The sequence below is a fragment of the Budorcas taxicolor genome, chromosome X, assembly GCF_023091745.1.
Source record: "Budorcas taxicolor isolate Tak-1 chromosome X, Takin1.1, whole genome shotgun sequence".
Classification (NCBI taxonomy): domain Eukaryota; kingdom Metazoa; phylum Chordata; class Mammalia; order Artiodactyla; family Bovidae; genus Budorcas; species Budorcas taxicolor.
The window spans coordinates 75,757,383-75,779,140 of record NC_068935.1 but is presented as its reverse complement, the minus strand read 5'-3'; the positions used below and the strand labels follow the sequence as shown (position 1 = coordinate 75,779,140).

The 21,758-nt window shown below is 39.5% G+C and overlaps 1 protein-coding gene across 1 annotated transcript in view; it reads right to left on the bottom strand.

Moving 5' to 3' along the window:
- ABCB7 (ATP binding cassette subfamily B member 7) overlaps nt 1-21,758 on the bottom strand; it is a 140,784-nt gene that overhangs the window by 64,788 nt on the left and 54,238 nt on the right. The gene's annotated exons all lie outside the window — the stretch shown is intronic.

Genomic DNA, 21,758 nt, shown 5'->3' with positions numbered 1-21,758 from the left:
CCCAAAAATAAAGTCTGACACTGTTTCCACTGTTTCCCCATCTATTTCCCATGAAGTGATGGGACCAGATGCCATTATCTTAGTTTTCTGAATGTTGAACTTTAAGGTAACTTTTTCACTCTCCTCTTTCACTTTCATCAAGAGGCTTTTTAGTTCCTCTTCACTTTCTGCCATAAAGGTGGTGTCATCTGCATATCTGAGGTTATTGGTATTTCTCCCAGTAATCTTGATTCCAGTTTGTGCTTCTTCCAGCCCAGTGTTTCTCATGATGTACTCTGCATATAAGTTAAAAAGCAGGGTGATAATATACAGCCTTGGCATACTCCTTTTCCTATTTGGAACCAGTCTGTTGTTCCATGTCCAGTTCTAACTGTTGCTTCCTGACTTCAATATAGGTTTCTCAAGAGGCAGGTCACGTGGTCTGGTATTCCCAACCATTCGGTTCGGTTCGGTTCAGCCATTCAGTCATGTCCGAATCTTTGCGACCCCATGAATCGGAACACGCCAGGCCTCCCTGTCCATCACCAACTCCCAGAGCTCACTCAGACTCACGTCCATCGAGTCAGTGATGCCATCCAGCCATCGTATCCTCTGTTGTCCCCTTCTCCTCCTGCCCCTAATCCCTCCCAGCATCAGGGTCTTTTCCAATGAGTCAACTTTTCGCATGAGGTGGCCAAAGTACTGGAGTTTCACCTTTAGCATCATTCCTTCCAAAGAAATCCCAGGGCTGATCTCCTTCAGAACAGATGGGTTGGATCTCCTTGCAGTCCAAGGGACTCTCAAGAGTTTTCTCCAACACCACAGTTCAAAAGCATCAATTCTTCGGCACTCAGCTTTCTTCACAGTCCAACTCTCACATCCATACATGACCACTGGGAAAACCATAGCCTTGACTAGACAGACCATTGTTGGCAAAGTAATGTCTCTGCTTTTTAATATGCTATCTAGTAACAAATGTTAAAAAAAATTCTTAGCACAGAGGCCTTGCAAACATAGATGGCATATTGGACTTGGCCCAATGGCCATTACCTGCCGATAACCTGCTCTTGACAATTTCTAAAATTCCCTTCAGCTGCCTCCTGCTCTGAATGATTTCTAAAATCCCTGCAGCTTCTAAGGATTCTCATAATGACACAGCAAAACAAAACACTTCTACAAAAAAATCATTATCACAAAAAATAAGCTCATGAACAAAAATTATCCACAGAATTCCCCTTTTCTTTAATCAATTTTCCTTTTTATCTACCAAGTTTTACGTCTCTGAGGGCATAACATCAGCAGCAGGCCTATTTAGTAGTTTGCACAAAAATTCTTCATATATTTGTTTAGGCAACTTCTGTGAAGAAAGTTTAGACTTCATTCCCCATTCATATAAGAAACTCTTTGTCATCATGAAACCTGTTAACTCTTTCATATGTTTCATCTAAGTGATGGGAAATTCCATGCTGTTCACTAATAAAGTAATAAAGAATTACAAGGCATTTGCCAAATTCAGGGCAATAAAAACTAATGACTCAGAGTTAAAAGGTAAAAACAAAACAAAACAAAACAAAAAACAATACAGAACTTCAGAACCGGTTCATTTTTAAATCATGAAATTAGGGAGAAAATACACGAAGAGAACCTTATCATATTAAAAGTAATTCACCAAGGGCATATTTTAGAGACATTTAATTAATGGATTATTTCACTGGGCTGACTTCCAAGAACTTTAGGAAACTGGTATAAATCTCTGTGCTTCTAAGATTCCTAGCCCTATTGTGTTTGTGCACAGAATGGAGACATTACTACACACAGTGCAGCTGGAATGCGGAGATAATATGAAAGAAGTTGAGAAAGTAGACCTGGACCTATTTTTTTTTTTTTTTTTGCTACTTTAGAGTTTCAACTTCCATTTTTTATATTTATTAATATGGACTTCGGAGAAAATTCTGAAGTACATTTCTTAACTCTAAGTTTCATTGCAGACAATCTAAATCAGTAGCAAATCTGACACTTTTGTTTAGTAATATTTTTCTATAAATGTTCTCATTATGTTTGCTGCTTTTTACCGATATATCAGATTGCCACTGGTTGGCAAATTACCTGGAGAAATTACACTAAACTCATACAGGATAGGGTTTTCATTTACTTGCATCATTCTGCAAGGCTCACTTATGCAGGTTGTATCCAAAATAGTTTTCTTTATATGCATTCCAAAAAAATCTAATAACAGGCAGTCCTTTGGTAGAAAAGACATAATCTTTGCCTATAACACAGGTAAAGATTTAAAATATTGATATAAACATAAAACCAACTCCAAGACATATAAATGATACCTGAAAAGCTTCAGATGACAACTAGATGAAAAAGGTATTTTAAGGAAGATATTTGGTTTTGTGAATTTTAAATCCCTTTAGACTTATTCATATTTAGTTTCTTTCTTGCATGCTAAAAGTTAAGTTCTACTATAGAGGTTGGTAAAAACACACAGTTGGGGCTGAGAGCAATCTGCCATTCCCTTCAACATAGGTGTCTCCTCTTTATCATTTTGCTACCTCTTTTTTCTCTCTTATAATGTGCTAGTAGATTTTTCTTTCTCGTCTATCTGCCTATCTTGTTAACTGTTAGTTTAGTTTTTCTCATGGCACTCAAAGCTGAGAAGGTTGCTAATCTCTACTACACTATCTCCTCATGGTCTTATTGAACAGAGACAAGACGGAGAATACAACTGTAATATTTCTGATAACAAAATTATTGTCCAAAACAACTTAGTTCCAGAAAAGAAAAAAAAAATGAATCTTTTCAAGATACTGCACCCCTTCAAAAATATATACGCAAAAATTTAATTTTGCTGTTTCTCACTTCTCTCTTTAAGCGATGAAAACTGTTAAGAGTTTTTTTCTAAAACTATCCACTCTTCTTCTCAATTGCATTTTGAAAATTCATAAGGTGACCATAATTCATACAATGGCTAGAACACTTGTTTTCATATAATCTCAGGAAGAAAACTAACAGCTCTCTTACAAGTATTTTATGGGCTGTATATTTTTCCAAATGTCTTCAAGAGAAGCAACCTAGAGCCTTAAAGTCACTCTAAAACTGTTTCAAGAGTAAACAAACCTTGCTCTAAATTGCCATATTAATGTTCTTAAATTGGATACACAGTTGCAATACAAAAAGGTTTTTCTGTTACACACTGTACACAACAAATTTAAATAAGTGTTCATTACGTTTTCGAAGTTTATAAGCTAAAGCTAACAGATGCGGGCAAAAATATCACAGAAAGACCAATGCAAAGGTAGGATATATCTAGATCACCTTTCCACTATCATCTATCCAAAAACACCCTTAAATTTTAGTTCATTCCTTGAGATGCTTAGCCCAGAACAGGAGAGCAGATTAGCTGAAGGCCAGAGTAGTTAGCATTTTATCCCATTTTTGTATTTTAATTTGAATTTGTTTGCTGAGATACTTTAGCATTATGAAGCAACATGGATTATAAGCAGCTATACTGTCTAGAGCCATACCACCCTGACTTCACCTGATCTTGTCTGATATTGGAAGCTAAGCATGGTCTGCCTGGATAGTACTTGGATGGGAGAAGCAGCTTTATGACAACCATTTTAAATAAGAACCACAGCAGCTACCATTCACTAAACAATCATTATTTGGCTGACCTTTTGCCTAATACTACATTATCTCATTTAATTCTCACTACATGGACATCACCAGATGGTCAACACCGAAATCAGATTGATTATATTCTTTGCAGCCAAAGATGGAGAAGCTCTATACAGTCAGCAAAAACAAGACTGGGAGCTGACTGTGGCTCAGATCATGAACTCCTTATTGCCAAATTCAGACTTAAACTGAAATAGGGAAAACCACGAGACAAAAATCAAATTCCTTATGATTATACAGTGGAAGTGAGAAATAGATTTAAGGGACTAGATCTGATAGATAGAGTGCCTGATGAACTATGGACGGAGGGTTCGTGTCATTGTACAGGAGACAGAGATCAAGACCATCCCCATGGAAAAGAAATACAAACAAGCAAAATGGCTGTCTAAGGAGGCCTTAAAAATAGCTGTGAAAAGGAGAGAAGTGAAAAGCAAGGAGAAAAGGAAAGATATGAGCATCTGAATGCAGAGTTCCAAAGAATAGCAAGGAGAGATAAGAAAGCCTTCCTCAGTGATCAATGCAAAGAAATAGAGGAAAACAACAGAATGGGAAAGACTAGAGATCTCTTCAAGAAAATTAGAGATACCAAGGGAACATTTCATGCAAAGATGGGCTGGATAAAGGACAGAAATGGTATGGACCTAATAGAAGCCGAAGATACTAACAAGAGGTGGCAAGAATACACAGAAGAACTGTACAAAAAAGATCTTCACGACCCAGATAATCACAATGGTGTGATCACTCATCTAGAGCCAGACATCCTAGAATGTGAAGTCAAGTGGGCCTTAGGAAGTATCACTACGAACAAAGCTAGTGGAGGTGATGGAATTCCAGTGGAGCTATTTCAAATCCTGGAAGATGATGCTGTGGAAGTGCTGCACTCAATAAGCCAGCAAATTTGGAAAATTCAGCAGAGGCCACAGGCCTGGAAAAGGTCAGCTTTCATTCCAATCCCAAACAATGCTCAAACTACCACACAACTGCACTCATCTCACATGCTAGTAAAGTAATGCTCAAAATTCTCCAAGCCAGGCTTCAGCAATACGTGAACCGTGAACTCCCTGATGTTCAAGCTGGTTTTAGAAAAGGCAGAGGAACCAGAGATCAAATTGCCAACATCTGCTGGATCATTGAAAAAGCAAGAGAGTTCCAGAAAAACATCTATTTCTGCTTTATTGACTATGCCAAAGCCTTTAACTGTGTGGGTCACAATAAACTGTGGAAAATTCTGAAAGAGATGGGAATACCAGACCACCTGACCTGCCTCTTGAGAAACCTATATGCAGGTCAGGAAGCAACAGTTAGAACTGGACATGGAACAACAGACTGGTTCCAAATAGGAAAAGGAGTACGTCAAGGCTGTATATTGTCACCCTGCTTATTTAACTTCTATGCAGAGTACATCATGAGAAACACTGGGCTGGAGGAAGCACAAGCTGGAATCAAGATTGCTGGGAGAAATATCAATAACCTCAGATATGCAGATGACACCACCCTTATGGCAGAAAGTGAAGAAGAACTAAAAAGCCTCTTGATGAAAGTGAAAGAGGAGAGTGAAAAAGTTGCCTTAAAGTTCGGCATTCAGAAAACTAAGATCATGGCATCTGGTCCCATCACTTCATGGCAAATAGATCGGGAAACAGTGGGAAACAGTGTCAGACTTTATTTTTTGGGGCTCCAAAATCACTGCAGATGGTGACTGCAGCCATGAAATTAAAAGACGCTTACTCCTTGGAAGGAAGTTATGACCAACCTAGATAGCATATTCAAAAGCAGAGACATTACTTTGCCAACAAAGTCCGTCTAGTCAAGGCTATGGTTTTTCCAGTGGTCCTGTATGGATGTGAGAGTTGGACTGTGAAGAAAGCTGAGCACAGAAGAATTGATGTTTTTGAACTGTGGTGTTGGAGAAGACTCTTGAGAGTCCCTTAGACTGCAAGGAGAGTCAACCAGTCCATTCTAAAGGAGATCAGTCTTGGGTGTTTATTGGAAAGTCTGATGCTAAAGCTGAAACTCCAGTACTTTGGCCACCTCATACGAAGAGTTGACCCATTGGAAAAGACTCTGATGCTGGGAGCGATTGGGGGCAGGAGGAGAAGGGGACGACAGAGGATGAGATGGCTTGATGGCATCTCCGACTCAATGGACATGAGTTTGGGTGAACTCCGGGAGTTGGTGATGGACAGGGAGGCCTGGCATGTGGCGATTCATGGGGTCACAAAGCGTTGGACACGACTGAGTGACTGAACTGAAGTGAACTGATAATCGTACAGGGTATCTACTATTATTACTATTCCCATTATAGAAACTAGATACTGAGGCTCTGAAAGACTACCATGCTCAAATCCATACAGCTAGTAAGTGGTGGAATGGAGATGGACATTTCTAACATTATCAGTACTAACAATATCAACATTGTCATTGGATCTAGTGAGTTTACTCTAGATCATGGAAAAAGCAAGAGAATTCCAGAAAAGCCTCTACTTTTACTTTATTGACTATGCCAATGCCTTTGTGTGAATCACAACAAACTGTGGAAAATTCTTCGAGAGATGGACATACCAGAGCATCTTACCTGCCTCCTGAGAAATCTGTATGCAGGTCAAGAAGCAGCAGTTAGACTGTACATTGAACTACAGATTGGTTCCAAATTGTGACACGAGTACATCAAGGCTGTATATTGTCATCCTGCTTATTTAACTTATATACAGAGTACATCATGAGAAACCCTGGGCTGGATGAAGCACAAGGTGGAATCAAGATTGCCGGGAGAGATATCAATAACCTTAGATATGCAGATGACACCACCCTTATGGCAGAAACTGAAGGAAAACTAAAGAGCCTCTTGATAAAAGTGAAACAGGAATGTGAGAAAGCTGGCTTAAAACTCAACAGTGAAAAAACAAAGATCATGGCATCCAGTCCCATCGCTTCATGGCAAATAGATGGGCAAACAATGGAAACAATGACAGACTTTATTTACTTGGGCTCCAAAATCACTGCAGATGCTGACTGCAGCCATGAAATTAAAAGACACTTACTCCTTGGAAGAAAAGTTATGACCAACCTAGACAGCATATTAAAAAGCAGACATATTACTTTCCTGACAAATGTCTGTCTAGTCAAAGCTATGGTTTTATCAGTAGTCATGTATCGATGTGAGAGTTTTAGTATAAAGAAAGCTGAGTGCTGAAGAACTGATGTGTTTGAACTGTGGTGTTAGAGAAGACTCTTGAGAGTCCCTTGGACTCCAAGGAGATCCAACCAGTCCATCCTAAAGGAGATCAGTCCTGAATATTCATTGGAAGGTCTGATGCTGAAGCTGAAGCTCCAATACTTTGGCCACCTGATGCAAAAAGCTGACTCACTGACAAAGATCCCGAGGCTGGGAAAGACTGAAGGCAGAAGAGAAGGGGACGATAGAGGGTGAGATGGTTGGATAGCACCACCAACTCAGTGGACATGAGTTTGAGTAAGCTCTGGGAGTTGGTGATGGACAGGGATGCCTGGCATGCTGCAGTCCATAGTGTCGCAGAGTCAGACATGAATGAGCGGCTGAACTGAACTGAACTGAATTTACTCTTCCTGATGGATAACCCTGAAATGCCTAGGTTAATCTTCCTGTGGTTAACAAGGACGACGTTCCATTGTTTGTTTGCTTTTTTTCAGTAAAAAATATCAACGCTACTGTGTTAAACACAAAGGGCAACATCACCAAAAGTGGCAGAATATGAAGCTTCAAAAAAGTGTACCTCCACTAAAACAATGATTAAGCTGTCAAAAACTGACAAAAACAATTTTTCTAAAACTTCTGAAATCAACCAAAAAATGTACAGCAAGTAGGGAACTGCATAATAAGGAAAGAAATTGCTAAATTACAGCAGAGAGCATTATGACATTTGTGCATACCCACCGACCATATCCCATTCTGCAGATCAGAGGTATCTCTCATTCCTCTTATGACTGGCTGCTACCAGAGGTGGAAATGTGAGGCTCCTTGCTCAAATAATTGTGGTTATATTTTTTAAACTGTCTGGCAGCTTCCTAAACACCTTGCTCAGGGGCTTACCTTGTTGTACATCCTTCAGAACTCTCTTCAGGTTGGAAGTGTTTAATATTGTTTGTTGTAAAGTATATAAAGTACACATACTAGCTGCAGACGCCTGGAGCAAGAGATAATGGGGCAAGCAGGAGAAAGAATATAAGTCTAGGAAGAGAGTCTGGAGCAGGAGGTACATGGGAAAAAAAGGACTTCTTAAGAGTAGAAATGTTATATTTTTTAAAAAGTAATGAAAGATAAATAAAGGAACACAAAAGTATATCAACATTACTTAATATGATGTGGATGGTGACTGCAGCCATGAAATTAAAAGATGCTTGCTCCTTGGAAGAAATGCTATGACAAACCTAGACAGCACATTAAACAGCAGAGACATTACTTTGCCAACAAAGGTCCATATAGTCAAAGCTATGGCTTTTCCAGTGGTCATGTACGGATGTGAGAGCTGGACCAAAAAGAAGGCTGATTGTTTCTCAGCCTTTTGGCTAAAATCACATGTAGAAAGCTGACTGCTAAAGAATTGATGCTTTTGAACTGTGGTGCTGGAAAAGACTCTTGAGAGTCCCCTGGACTACGAGGAGATCAAACCAATCAATCCTAAAGGAAATCAACCCTGAATGTTCATTGAAGGACTGATGCTGAAGCTGAAGCTCCAATACTTTGGCCACCTGATGCAAAGAGCTGACTCATGGGAAAAATCCCTGTTGCTGGGAAAGATTAAACACAGGAAGAGAAGGGGACGACAGAGGATGCAATGGTTGGATGGCATCATCAACTCAATGGACATGAGTTTGAGCATCCTCCAGGAGATAGTGGAGGACAGGGAAGCCTGCAGTCCATGGGGTTGCAGAGAGTCAGACACAACTGAGCGACTGAACAACACTGACCAAAACACTTTTATGAGAATTCCATGTTACAATGAAGAAGCTGAAGTAACCCCCAACAAGGACAAAGTCAAGAACAATGCAATGAAATAAAATGACCAAATTTACTTTATCTACATGAGCCCCTCCCCCAACCCAGCAGAGCTCAGTGCCAAGACAGATTACTCAGACTTGCAACTTCTCCTTCAGGGGAAAAGAGCGAGTGCAACATGTCACTGACATCTCAGAACTACAGAGTGCTGCCCAAGGTATTGGATTCTCTCTCAGCTTACTCAGAATGCTGATGGACCAGAACAGTTTAGGTGCTTGCAGGCAGCTATGAACATAGGAAACCTGGCATGGCTTTGTGTAATTGGAAGGAGGCATGCATCCTGAGGCTTCCCTTCTGACAGTGAAGGAGAGGAGTGCAATAAACATGTGTTCAATATACAACTTTCAGAGTGCTGCCCAAGAGACTAGTTTCTATCTCCCCTCACTTGAAGCTCTGACAGAAACAGCATAGTTTGGATTCCTGGCAAATGCTGAGAATGATGGAAAGTGGAAAAGCAGTGTGCTGTGGGTGGCATATTCAGCTTGATAAGAAGGTTCACAACTCAAGGCTTCTACTTTTGAAGGGAGAGAAAGGAGTGGACCCTGCATCCAATATTCTGATTTTTCAGGGGGCTGTCCTAGAGACTGGTTTCTGTCTTGACCAACTCAAAGTGTAGATTAGACCTGGCATATAATAGATACCTGGTACAAAAAAACTCCCTTGATGACGTACAACTGTTTCAGAGAACCAGCAATACAGCATACAGATACCAGAGCAAGCAAGAGACTATGAGGTTCTGAAAAGAGAAACCAACAAATCTCTCTAATTAGAAATCTGCAAACACAGGTTGCCAGAATTCTGAGCTGGGATGATTGGTGTAGGTCTTTCCCTGTCAGTGCCAGCACATAAAGACTAGATGACATGGCTATTTCTTCAAAGGTGCAGATATCAATACAAAGCTAAAAGGAACACAAAAAGAGGAGAATAAGGTCTGAGCAAAGGGACAAAATAAAGCTCCAGAAACTGATACTAATGAAATCAAGGTGTATGACTATCCTGACAAAAAGTTCAAGGTAACTGTCATAAAAATGCTCAATGGGAAAAAAATGCTCAATGAGGTTGGGAAAATTATGGATGAATGAGAATATCAAGAGAGAGAAAATATAAAAAAGAAAACAAAACTGGAGATATTTAATACAAAAACTGAACTAAAAAATTCAATGCCTGGGTTCAACAATATATGCAATATGCAATATATATGATCAGATTTGGCCATATAAAAGAATCAGCCAATATGAAGAAAGCTCATTTGAAATTATCCAGTCAGATTAAAAATGAAAAAGAACACAGAAGGATTAAGGAACTTAAATGACCACATAAAATGAATCACCCTTCATATTATGGGAATCTCAGAACTAGAAGAGAGAGAGAGAAAGATATATAAAGGGATTACTTAAAGGATAAAAGCTGAAAACTTCCCAAATCTGGAAAGGGAAATGGACAACCAGACTCAAGAAGCCTAAAAAGAACCAGTAAAGATGAATCCAAAGAAGAATAAAAGAAGAATCCAAAGAAGTTCACATCAAGACATTATAGTCAAACTATCAAAAATCAAGGACAAAGAGAATTTTTTCCACAGTGAGAATTTTAAACACAGAAAGATTAAAGTGACTCATCACATAAAAGGGAGCCCCAACAGGACTTATAGCAGACTTCTCATCAGAAACTTCACAGATCAGAAGGGAGTGGAATGATGTATTCAAATTGATGAAAAGAAAAAAAAATGCCTACCAAGAATACTATATCCAGTAAAACTCTACTTCAAAAAATGAGAGATAAAGAGTTATAGATAAACAAAAACTGAGATCATTTGTCAATGCTAGACCTGATATAAGTTATCATAAAGGGAGTTCTTCAAGTTGAAACAAAAGGACACTAAACAACAACACAAAACCATGTAAAACTATGAAGCCAGCTTGGAAAAGTAAAGACATAGACAAGGAAATGCTGCAACAATGTAAAAGTTGTACAAAGATAGCTTTTTCTAGTACTTGAGTTAAAAAAAAAACATAAATGGTAACTATAAAAAGATATAATTCTGCTATCAAAAATATAAAGTATGTGGGAGATGGTAAAACTAGCTTTTATAAATGATCAATGTGAAGTTGTTATTAGCATAAAATATACTACTATGTTTAATGAAAGTTCATGATAACTACAAAGAAAATGCCTATAGAATATACATAAAAGAAAACAAGGATCAAAAAATATTACTACAAAAAACAAAGCAACCAACCAAACACAAAGGAAACAAGGAAAGTGGGACAAATGAGCTTTAAGACAGAACACAATTAACAAAAATGGAATGGTTAAGTTCTTATCTGTCAGTAACTACTTTAAATTTTAATGGACATTCTCCAACCAAAAGACATAGAATGGCTAAATGGATTAAAAAATCAGTATCTAACTATATACTGTCTTACTAGAAACTCACTTTAGACTTACAGATACATTTAGGCTAAAAGTGAAAGGACAGAAAAAAAAAATATTCCATGAAAATGGTAACTATCAGACCAAATAAATTTTTACCCAAAAACTGTCACGGGTGACAAAGCAGGACATAATATGATAATAATAAAAGTTTCAATTCACCAGGAACATGTAGCAGTTATAAATATATATATACCCAACATTAGAGCACCTAAATAGATAAAGCAAACTTTCACAGAAACAAAGGGAGAAATACATAGTAACACATTAACAGTAGATTTTAATATCACACTTTCAATAACTGATAAACATACATATATTCAACATGAAATGAAGGAATGTGAACACTACCACAGACCAGATGGACCTGACTGACAAATGAAATTATTCCACCTAACAGTACCAGAATAGACATTCTTCTCAACTGCACAAAGAACATTCTCCAAGATAACCACATATTAGGTCAAAAAACAGATCTTAACAAATTTAAGAATATTAAAATCATACAAAGTATCTTCTCTGTTCTAAATAAACTGAAATTAGAAATTAATAGGAGGAGGAAAATACAAATAGAAACCACAGTAAAATCACTTTACACCTGTTAGGAATGGTCATTATAGAAAAACAAAACAAAAAACAAGCGTTGGTAAAGATGTAGAGAAACTGGAACTCTGTGGACTTCTGACAGGAACGTAAAATGGTTCAGCTGCTACAGAACACTATATGGAGGTTTCTCAAAAAATTCAAAATTAAACCACCATATGATCCACCAATCCCAGATCTGAGTATTTCTCCATAAAAATTGAAATCAGGTACTTGAAATTATATTTGCATGCCCATATTCACTTCAGCATTTTCAGTATTGCCAAAATTCTGGAAGCTATCTAAATATTCATAGATAGATAACTAGATAAAGAAAATATGATATATCCAAACGGTGTAATATTTTTCATCATTATAAAAGAAATTGGGAATTCCCTAGCAGTCCATTCATTAGGAATCCATGTTTTCACTGCCTTGTGCCTGGGTTCAATCCACGGTTGGGGTACTAAGATCACAGAAGCCATGTAGCATGGCCAAAAAAAATGGAAAAGACATCTTGTCATATGTGATGACATGAATGAACCTGAAAGATATCATACTAAGTAAAATAAGCCAGTTGCAGAATGACTAATACTGCATAATACTCCTTATATGAGGTATCTAAAGTAGTCAAACTCACAAAAGCAGAAAGTAATGTGGTTACCCTGGACAGGGAGAAGTGGGAAATGGAAAGTTGATGCTCAATACACATAGTTTCAGTTACGCAAAATGAAAACGTCCTAGAGATTTCTCATAAAACAGTGTGATTAAAATTAACAGTACTTTACTACACACCTAAAATTTTTTTAAGAGGGTATATCTCAGTCTACATGTCTTTTTTTAAAAATCACGATAGAGGAAAAAATAGTTTAAAAACTTATGGAGGAGACAACAAGGCAGTAGAAGCATACTCTTTTCATCTTGAATTCTCATATTACAAACAGATAACTATACAAACAAAGAAAAGAACTTATGAACAAAATACACAACAAAACTAGGACACAGTAAAGTCCCCCTGCACCTCATAACACAACCACAAGGAGAGTTTGGTTCAGCAACATGATCTAAATGGTAATGGCAATTCTATAGCAATAAGCAAATACCATATGCAGACCTGAGACCAGGAAAATACCCATACAGTACTCACCAGAAAACACATCGGCCAAATAAGGAACAATAGGTGAAACTGGAAGGGCTTTGGTCCATTCCACTAGTGGATGAATGCAAAGAGTATCCGATAATAAGTTCTAAAGGAGGTGGAACAGCCTAATCCCATGAATGCTAAAAACTGACCAACAAAGGCTCCTTTTGAAGACACAATGAGGGACTACCCTGGTGGCCCAGTGGTTAAGAATCCGCCTGCAAATACAGGGGACCCACGTTTTATTCCTGGTCCAGAAAGATTCCCCATGCTGCAAGAGAACTAAGCTGTGTGCCACAACTACTGAGCCCACACTCTAGAGCCCACAAGGCACAATTACTGAGCCCATGTGCCTGCAACTACTGTAGCTGGCATGCCCTACAGCCTGTGCTCTGAAACAAGAGTAGCCATTACAATGAGAAGCCTGCACACCATAACTAGAGAGCAGTCCCTGTTCACCACAATTAGAGAAAGGCTGCATGCAGCAACAAAGACCCAGTCCAGTCAAAAATAAATAAAAAATAAATTTTAAAAAAGACACATTGAGGACAAACTGCATGAAGTGGAATTAAAATTGAACAGAACTAGGGAAGAAAGGAAAAGAAGACCCAGACAAAGGTAACAATGGGAAAGAGAGACCAAATATCACCAAAAAAAAAAAAAGGTGAAAAAGCTCCACAAAGTTAGAAAAGCTAGCTGAACCAAACTTCCTTCTAAAATCTCAGCCAGAACAGTGTGGAGATTCCTTAAAAAATTGCAAATAGAACTGCTATATGAACCAGCAATCCCACTACTGGGCATACACCCTGAGGAAACTAGAATTGAAAGAGACACGTGTACCCCAATGTTCATCACAGCACTGTTTATAATAGCCAGGACATGGAAGCTACCTAGATGTCCATCAGCAGACGAATGGATAAGAAAGCTGTGGTACATATACACAATGGAATATTACTCAACCATTAAAAAGAATTTATTTGAATCAGTTCTAATGAGGTGGATGTATTATACAGAGTGAAGGAAGTCAGAAAAACACCAATACAGTATACTCATGCATATATATGGAATTTAGAGATATGGTAACAATAACCCTATATGCGAGAAAGCAAAAGAGACAATGTATAGAACAGTCTTTTGGACTCTGTGAGAGAAGGCGAGGGTGGGATGATCTGAGAGAATAGCACTGAAACACGTATATTATCATATGTGAAACAGATCGCCAGTCCAGATTTGATGCATGAGACAGGGTGCTCAGGGCTCGTGCACTGGGATGACCCTGAGAGATGGGATGGGGAGGGAGTTTCAGGATGGGGAACACATGTACACCCATGACTGATTCATGTCAATGTATGGCAAAAACCACTACAATACTGTAAAGTAATTAGCCTCCAATTAAAATAAATAAATTAAAAAAAATAAAATCTCAGCCAAAGTAATTTCATATGAAAATCAACAGATGGGTGGAGCCAAGATGTCAGTGAGGGAAGACACGGAATCTGTGCCATACCTAGGATACCTAACAGGTGCCAGTGGGGAACTTCCTGCAGACAAGTGAACCAGAAGAGACCCGGAGAGAACAGGTACCAGGTAGGAGGAAGTGTAGAAGCTCGAGGCCTGGAGACCAGCGATTGAGGAGCCATTGGAGGAGGCAGAGCAGTTTTGGTGCTAAAAGAAATTTGGGTGCCTGGGGCAGTTTGGGCACCTTTGGGCCCTGGGAGCAGGCTGTCTGCTTGCCTGGGAAGGGTTGTATCCTTGGGGATTGGAAGATCTACTGGGAAAAGCCCAAGGGGTTCCCCCTTTCACTTTGCAGGAGTGAGAGGCTTCTGGGGAAGGGGAGTAGTTTTGATGCCATAAGTGGTTTGGGTGCCAGAGGCAGTTTGGGCACCTTTGGACACTAGGAGCAGTATGCCTGCTCGCCTGGGAGAGGTTGGGATCCTTGGGGATTGGAGGATCCACTGGGAAAAGCTCCTGGGTTCCCCTTTAACTTTGCTGTGACTGAGTGGCTGCTGGGGAAGGGGGAGAAGTTCTGGCACCAGAAGCAGTGTGGAAGCTTCTAGGTACTGAGAGAGATGTATCTGCTCCACTGGGAGAGAGAGAGAGAGATCTCTGAGGAAATAGAAAGATCCACTGGGCAAGCCCATGGGGTTCCCCTTTCATTTGGCCCTGGGATGCATTCTAGAGCCCAGGGGCTTGAACATCTACCCTCCAGGGCCCTCTCTATTCACCTGCATAGCCCTTTGCCCTCTGGGGCATACTACACTCTTCAGGGACCTCTCCACCAGGGGAGGCTCCTGCAAGGAGAGAAAAATGCCTGCTGGCTTGGGAAGCCACCTGCAGGGTTTCAGGAACGGGGAACTGCCTAGTGTCACTCTCCCAACGCAGCCCTGGCGAGACTCCTAAGGGCCCCAGGCTGAGCCCTCTGCCCTCTGGACCACCTCCCCCCTCCAGGGCCCTCCTCCAGGCCCAGTCCTTTGCCATTTGGGAGCCCCAGCCCCAGGGTCCCCCTCTATTCTCTGGTTTCTTCCCACCTCCTAGGTCTCCATCCTCTTCAGGTCCCTTCACCCTTCCAGAGGCCCTGTCTGCCTGCTGGACTGGCCCTCCACCATCCAGGACTCCCCTCCACACATGGAAAAGCAAAAAATAACATACAAAGGAGTCCTCAAAAGGCCAACAGCTGATTTTTCAGCAGAACCTCTGCAGGCCAGAAGGCAGTGGCAGGATATATTTAAAGTGATGAAAGAGAAAACCTACAGCTAAGATTACTCTACCCAGCAAGGACCTTATTCAGATTTGAAGGTGAAATAAAAAGCTTTATAGAATAACAAAATTTAAAATAATTCATCACAAAAAAAGAAAAAGAATTCAGCACCATCAAATTAGTCTTACAACAAATGCTAAAGGTAATTCTCTAGCAGGAAACACAAGAGAAGAAACAGATTCACAAAACCTAAACAGTTAAGAAAAATGGCAATAGGAACACACATATCAATAATAACATTAAATGTAAATAAATAAATGCTCCAACCAAAAGACACTGACTGCCTGAATGTATACAAAAACAAGATCTGTGTACATGCTGCCTCCAAGAGATCCACTTCAAGATGTAACGACACATACAAACTGAAAGTCAGGGGATGGAAAAAGATATTCCATGCAAATGGATACCAAAAGAAGGTGGGAGCAGCAATACTTATATCAGAAAAAATAGATTTTAAAATAAAAACTATTACAAGAGATAAGGAAGGACACTACACAATGATCAAGATATCAAACCAAGAAGAAAAGCAATTATAGATATTTATGCACCCAACATGGGAACACCTCAATACATAAGAAAAACACTAAACAGACATTGAAGGGGAAATCAACAGTAACACAACTGCAGGGGACTTTAACACCTCATACCAGTGGCAGATCATCAAAACAGAAAATTAATAAGGAAATGCAAGCACTAAATGATACATTAGACCAGATGAACCCAACTGGTATATTCAAGACATTCCATCCAAATGAAGAAGAATACACTTTCTTCTCAAGTGCACGTGGAACTTTCTCCAGATAGATCACATCTTGGGTCACAAATCAAGCCTTAGTAAATTAAAGAAAACTGAAATTGTATCAAGCATCTTTTCTGAACACAATGACATGAGGCAAAATATGAATTACATGGAAAAATTGCAAAAAAACACATGGAGATTAAACAACACACTTCTACGTAACAAGAGGTCACTGATGGAATCAAAAATACCTAAGAACAAATGAGAGTGAAAACACGGTGACCCAAAACTATAGGATACAGCAAAAGCAGTTCTAAGAGGGAAGTTTAGCAATACAATCCTACCTCAATAAACCAGACACACATCAAATAAAGAATCTGTCTTTACACCTAAAGCAACTAGAAAAAGAGCAACTACAAAAAAAAACCCTCCAAAATTAGTGAAAGGAAAGAAATTGTTAAGACTAGAGCACAAATAAATGAAAAAGGAATTAAGGAAATAACAGCAAAGTTACATAAACCTAAAAGCTGGCTCTTTGAAGAGACAACCAAAATTGGCAAACCACAGCCAGACTCCTCAAGAAAATAAGGGAGAGGACTCAAATTTTAAAAAATTAAAAATGAAAAAGAAGTAACAACAGATAATGTAGATACAAAGGATCATGAGAGACTACTGTGAGCAAATATACTCCAACAAAATGGACAAACTGGAAGAAATGCACAAGTTCCCAGAAAAGTACAACCTTCCAAAACTGAACCAGGAAAAAAACCAGAAATCATGAATGGACCAATCACAAGCACTGAAATCAAAACTGTGATTAAAAATCTTCCAATAAAAAAAAAAGCCCAGGGCCTGATGGTTTTACAGGTGAATTTTACAAAAAGTATAAAGAACTAAAACTTATCCTGCTCAAATTCTCCCAGAAAATTAAACAGGAAGAAAAAGTCCCACTCATCCTAGGAGAGCATCATCACCCTGATACCAAAACCAGACAAAGATACCACCAAAAAAAAAAAAATTATGGGCCACTATCACTGATGAACATAGCTGCAAAAATCCTCAAGAAATTTGAGCAAACAGAATCCAACAGCACATTAAGATGATCATACACCATGCTCAAGTGGGATTTTCCCAAGGATGCAAGGATTCGTCAATATCCATAAATCAATCAATGTGATACACCATGTCAACAAATTGAAAGATAAAAAACAAATGGTCTACAATTGTATACCTGTGGCGGATTCATGTTGATGTATGGCAAAATAAATACAATACTGTAAAGTAATTAACCTCCAATTAAAATAAATAAATTTATATTAAAAGAAAAACAAATGGTCATCTCAACAGATGCAGAGAAGACTTTCTACAAAACTCAACACTCATTTATGATAAAAATGCTCCAGAAAGTAGCCCTAGAAGGAACTTACCTCAATATAATAAAGGCCATATAAAACAAACCCACAGCAAACATCATTCTCAATGGTGAAAAACTGAAAGCATGTCCTCTAAGATCAGGAACAAGACAATGGTGTCCACACTCGCCACTATTATTTAGCATGGTTTTGGAAGTCCTAGCTATGGCAATCAGAGGAAAAAAAAAAAAAAACAAAGAAATAAAAGGAATCCAGATTGGAAAATTAGTAAAATTCAATCACTGTTTGCAGATGACATAAAAACCCTAAACAATCCACCAGAAAATTACTAGTTAATGAATATACTAAACCTACAGGATATAAAATTAATACACAGAAATCCATTGCATTTCTATACAAAAACATATAAAGAACAAAAAGAAAAGTTAAACAATTCCATTCACCACTGCAACAAAAAGAATAAAATAGCTAGGCACAGACCTACCTAAAGAGACAGAAGACCAGTATATAGAAAACTATAAAACACTGATGAAAGAAATCAAAGATGACACAAACAGATGGAGAGATACACCTTATTTCTGGACTGGAACAATCAATATAGTGAAAATGACTATACTATTTAAAACAATGTACAGATTCAATGCAATCCCTATCAAACTATCAGTGGTATTTTTCACAGAACTAGAACAAAGAATTTCACAATTTGTATGGAAACAAAAAATACCATGAATAGCCAAAACAATCTTGAGCGAAAGAATGGAATTGGAAGAATCAATCTTCCTGACTTCAGTTCAGTTCAGTTGCTCAGTCATGTCCAACTCTTTGCAGCCCCATGGACTGCAGCACGCCAGGCTTCCCTGTCCATCACTGACTCCCGGAGCTTACTCAAAGTTATGTCCATTGAGTCGGTGATATCATCCAACCATCCTCTGTTGTTCCCTTCTCCTGTCTTCAACTGTTCTCAGCAATAGGGTCTTTTCCAATAAGTCAGTTTTTCACATCAGGTAGCCAAAGTATTGGAATTCCAGCTTCAGCATCGGTCCTTCCAATGAATATTCAGGACTGATTTCCTTTAGGATTAACTGATTTGATCTTCCTGCAGTCCAAGGGACTCTCAAGTGTCTTCTCAATCACCACAGATCAAAACCATCAATTCTTCAGTGCTCAGCTTTCTTTATAGTCTAACTGTCACATCCATATATGACTACTGGAAAAACCATAGCTTTGACTAGACAGACCTCTGTTGGCAAAGTAGTGTCTCTGCTTTTTAATATGCTGTCTAGGTTGGTCATAACATTTCTGCCAAGGAACAAGTGTCTTTTAGTTTCATGGCTGCAGTCACCATCTGCAGTGATTTTGGAGCCCAAGTAAATAAAGTCTGTCATTGTTTCCATTGTTTCCCCATCTATTTACCATGAAGTGATGGGACTGGACGCCATGATCTTAGTTTTCTGAATGTTGAGTTTTAAGCCAACTTTTTCACTCTCCCCTTTCACTTTCATCAAGAAGTTCTTTAGTTCTTTGCTTTCTGTCATAAGGGTGGTATCATCTGCATATCTGAGGTTATTAATATTTCTCCTGGCAATTTTGATTCCAGCTTATACTTCATCCAGCCTGGCATTTCTCCTGATGTACTGTGCATATAAGTTAAATAAACAGGGTGACAATATACAGCCTTGACACTCCTTTCCCAACTTGGAACCAGTCTGTTATTCCATGTCCAGTTCTAACTGTTGCTTCTTGACCTGCATACAGATTTCTCAAGAGGCAGGTCAGGTGGTCTGGTAGGTGGTAAATATGTATTTCAAAATGATGGAGCAGAAGGACATGTGCTCATCTTCTCCTGCAAGAACTCCAAAAATAAAACTCGCTGCTGAACAACCGTTGACAGAAGAAAGTTGGATCCCACGAAAAAACTATACCCCATGTCCAAGGGCAAAGGAGAAGACCCAGCAAGATGGTAGGAGGGGCAAAATCACGTTTAGAATCAAACCCCAAACCCACCAAAGATGCTCAGAGGGCTCAAACAAACCATGTGTGCACCAGGACCCACAGACCCCACAGAGACTGAGCCAGAACTGTTTGCGTGTCTCCTATGGAGGTACCGGACAGCAGTGGACTGCTGCAGTGGCAGGGCCTCTGGATGAATTAGACCTGGGTATGGGATAAGCCCTCTTGGAGGAGGTTGCCATTAACCCCACCACAGAACCATCAGAACTCCCCTGCCAGAGCTGGGGAAACACGCTCTTGCAGGGCACAAACAAAACCTTGTGCACACCAGGACTCAAAAGGGAGCAGTGACCCCACAAGAGACTGACCGAGACTTGCCTGTGGGTGTCAAGGAGTCTCTGGCAGAGGCATGGGTTGGTGGTGGCCTGCTGCAGGGTTGGGGGCACTGAGTGTATCAGTGCCTGCATGGGACCTTTTGAATCTTCATTATGCCCACCATATTTTGGCCTCAGGTCAAACAACAGGGAGGGAACACAGTCTCACCCATCAACAGAAAATTGGATTCAAGATTTACTGAGCATGGCCCCGCCTATCAGAATAAGACCCAGTTTTCCCCTCAGTCAGTCTCTCTCATCAGGAAACTTCCATAAGCCTGTTCTCCTTCTCCATCAGAGGGCAGACAGAATGTAACCACAATCACAGAAAACTAACCAATCTAATCACACTAGGACCACAGCCTTGTCTAACTCAATGAAACCATGAGCCACTCCGTGTATGGCCACCCAAGATGGTCGGGTCATGGTGGAGAGTTCTGACAAAACGTGGTCCACTGGAGAAGGCAATGGCAAACCACTTCAGTATTCTTGCCTTGAGAACCCCATGAACAGTATGAAAGGCAAAAAGACAGGATACTGAAAGATGAACTCCCCAGGTTGGTAGGTGCCCAATATGCTACTGAAGACCAGTGAAGAAATAAGTCCAGAAAGAATGAAGAGACAGAGCCAAAGTGAAAACAACACCCAGTTGTGGATGTGACTGCTGATGGAAGTAAATTCCTGACTTCAGACTAGTACAAAGCTACAGTTATCAAGACAGTATGGTACTGGCACAAAAACAGAAATATGGGGCAGTGGAACAAGATACAAAACCCAGAGATAAATACACACACCTATGGATACCTTGGGGGCTTCCCTCATAGCTCAGGTGGTAAAGAATCCACCTTCAATGCAAGAGATACCAGTTCGATTCTTGGGTTGGGAAGATCCGCTGGAGAAGGGATAGGCTACCCACTCCAGTATTCTGGCCTCGATAATTCCATGGACTAGACAGTCCATGGGGTCGCAAAGGGTCGGACACAACTGAGTGACTTTCACTTTCACTATGGACACCTTATCTTTGACAAAGGAGGCAAAAATACACAATGGAGAAAAGACATTCTCTTCAACAAATGGCGCTCGGAAAACTGGTCAACCACATGTAAAAGAATGAAATTAGGACACTTCCTAACACCATACAGAAAAATAAACTCAAAATGAATTAAAGACCTAAACTAAGACCAGAAACTATAAAAACCCTTGGAGGAAAACAGAGGCAGAAGACTTTCTGACACAAATCACAGCAAGATCCTCTATGACCCACCTCTAGGAGTAACATAAATAAGAACAAAAAGAAACAAATGGTACCTAATTAAACTTAAAAGCTTTTGCACAACAAAGGAAACTATCAACAACATTAAAAGACAACTGTCAGAATGGGAGACAATAGTAGAAAGTGAAACAACTAACAAAGGGTTAATCTCCAAAATAGGCAAATAGCTCATGCAGCCCAAAACCAGAAAAAACAAAACAAAACAGAAAACAACCAACAAGTGGGTAGATGACTTAAACAGACATTTCTCCAAAGAAGACATACAGATGGCTAATAAACACATGAAAAGATGTGCAACACTGTTCAATGTTCAGTTCAGTTCAGTCGCTCAGTCGTGTCAAACTCTTTGCGACCCCATGAATCGCAGCATGCCAGGCCACCCTGTCCATCACCAACTCCTGGAGTTCATTCAAACTCACGTCCATCGAGTTGGTGATGCC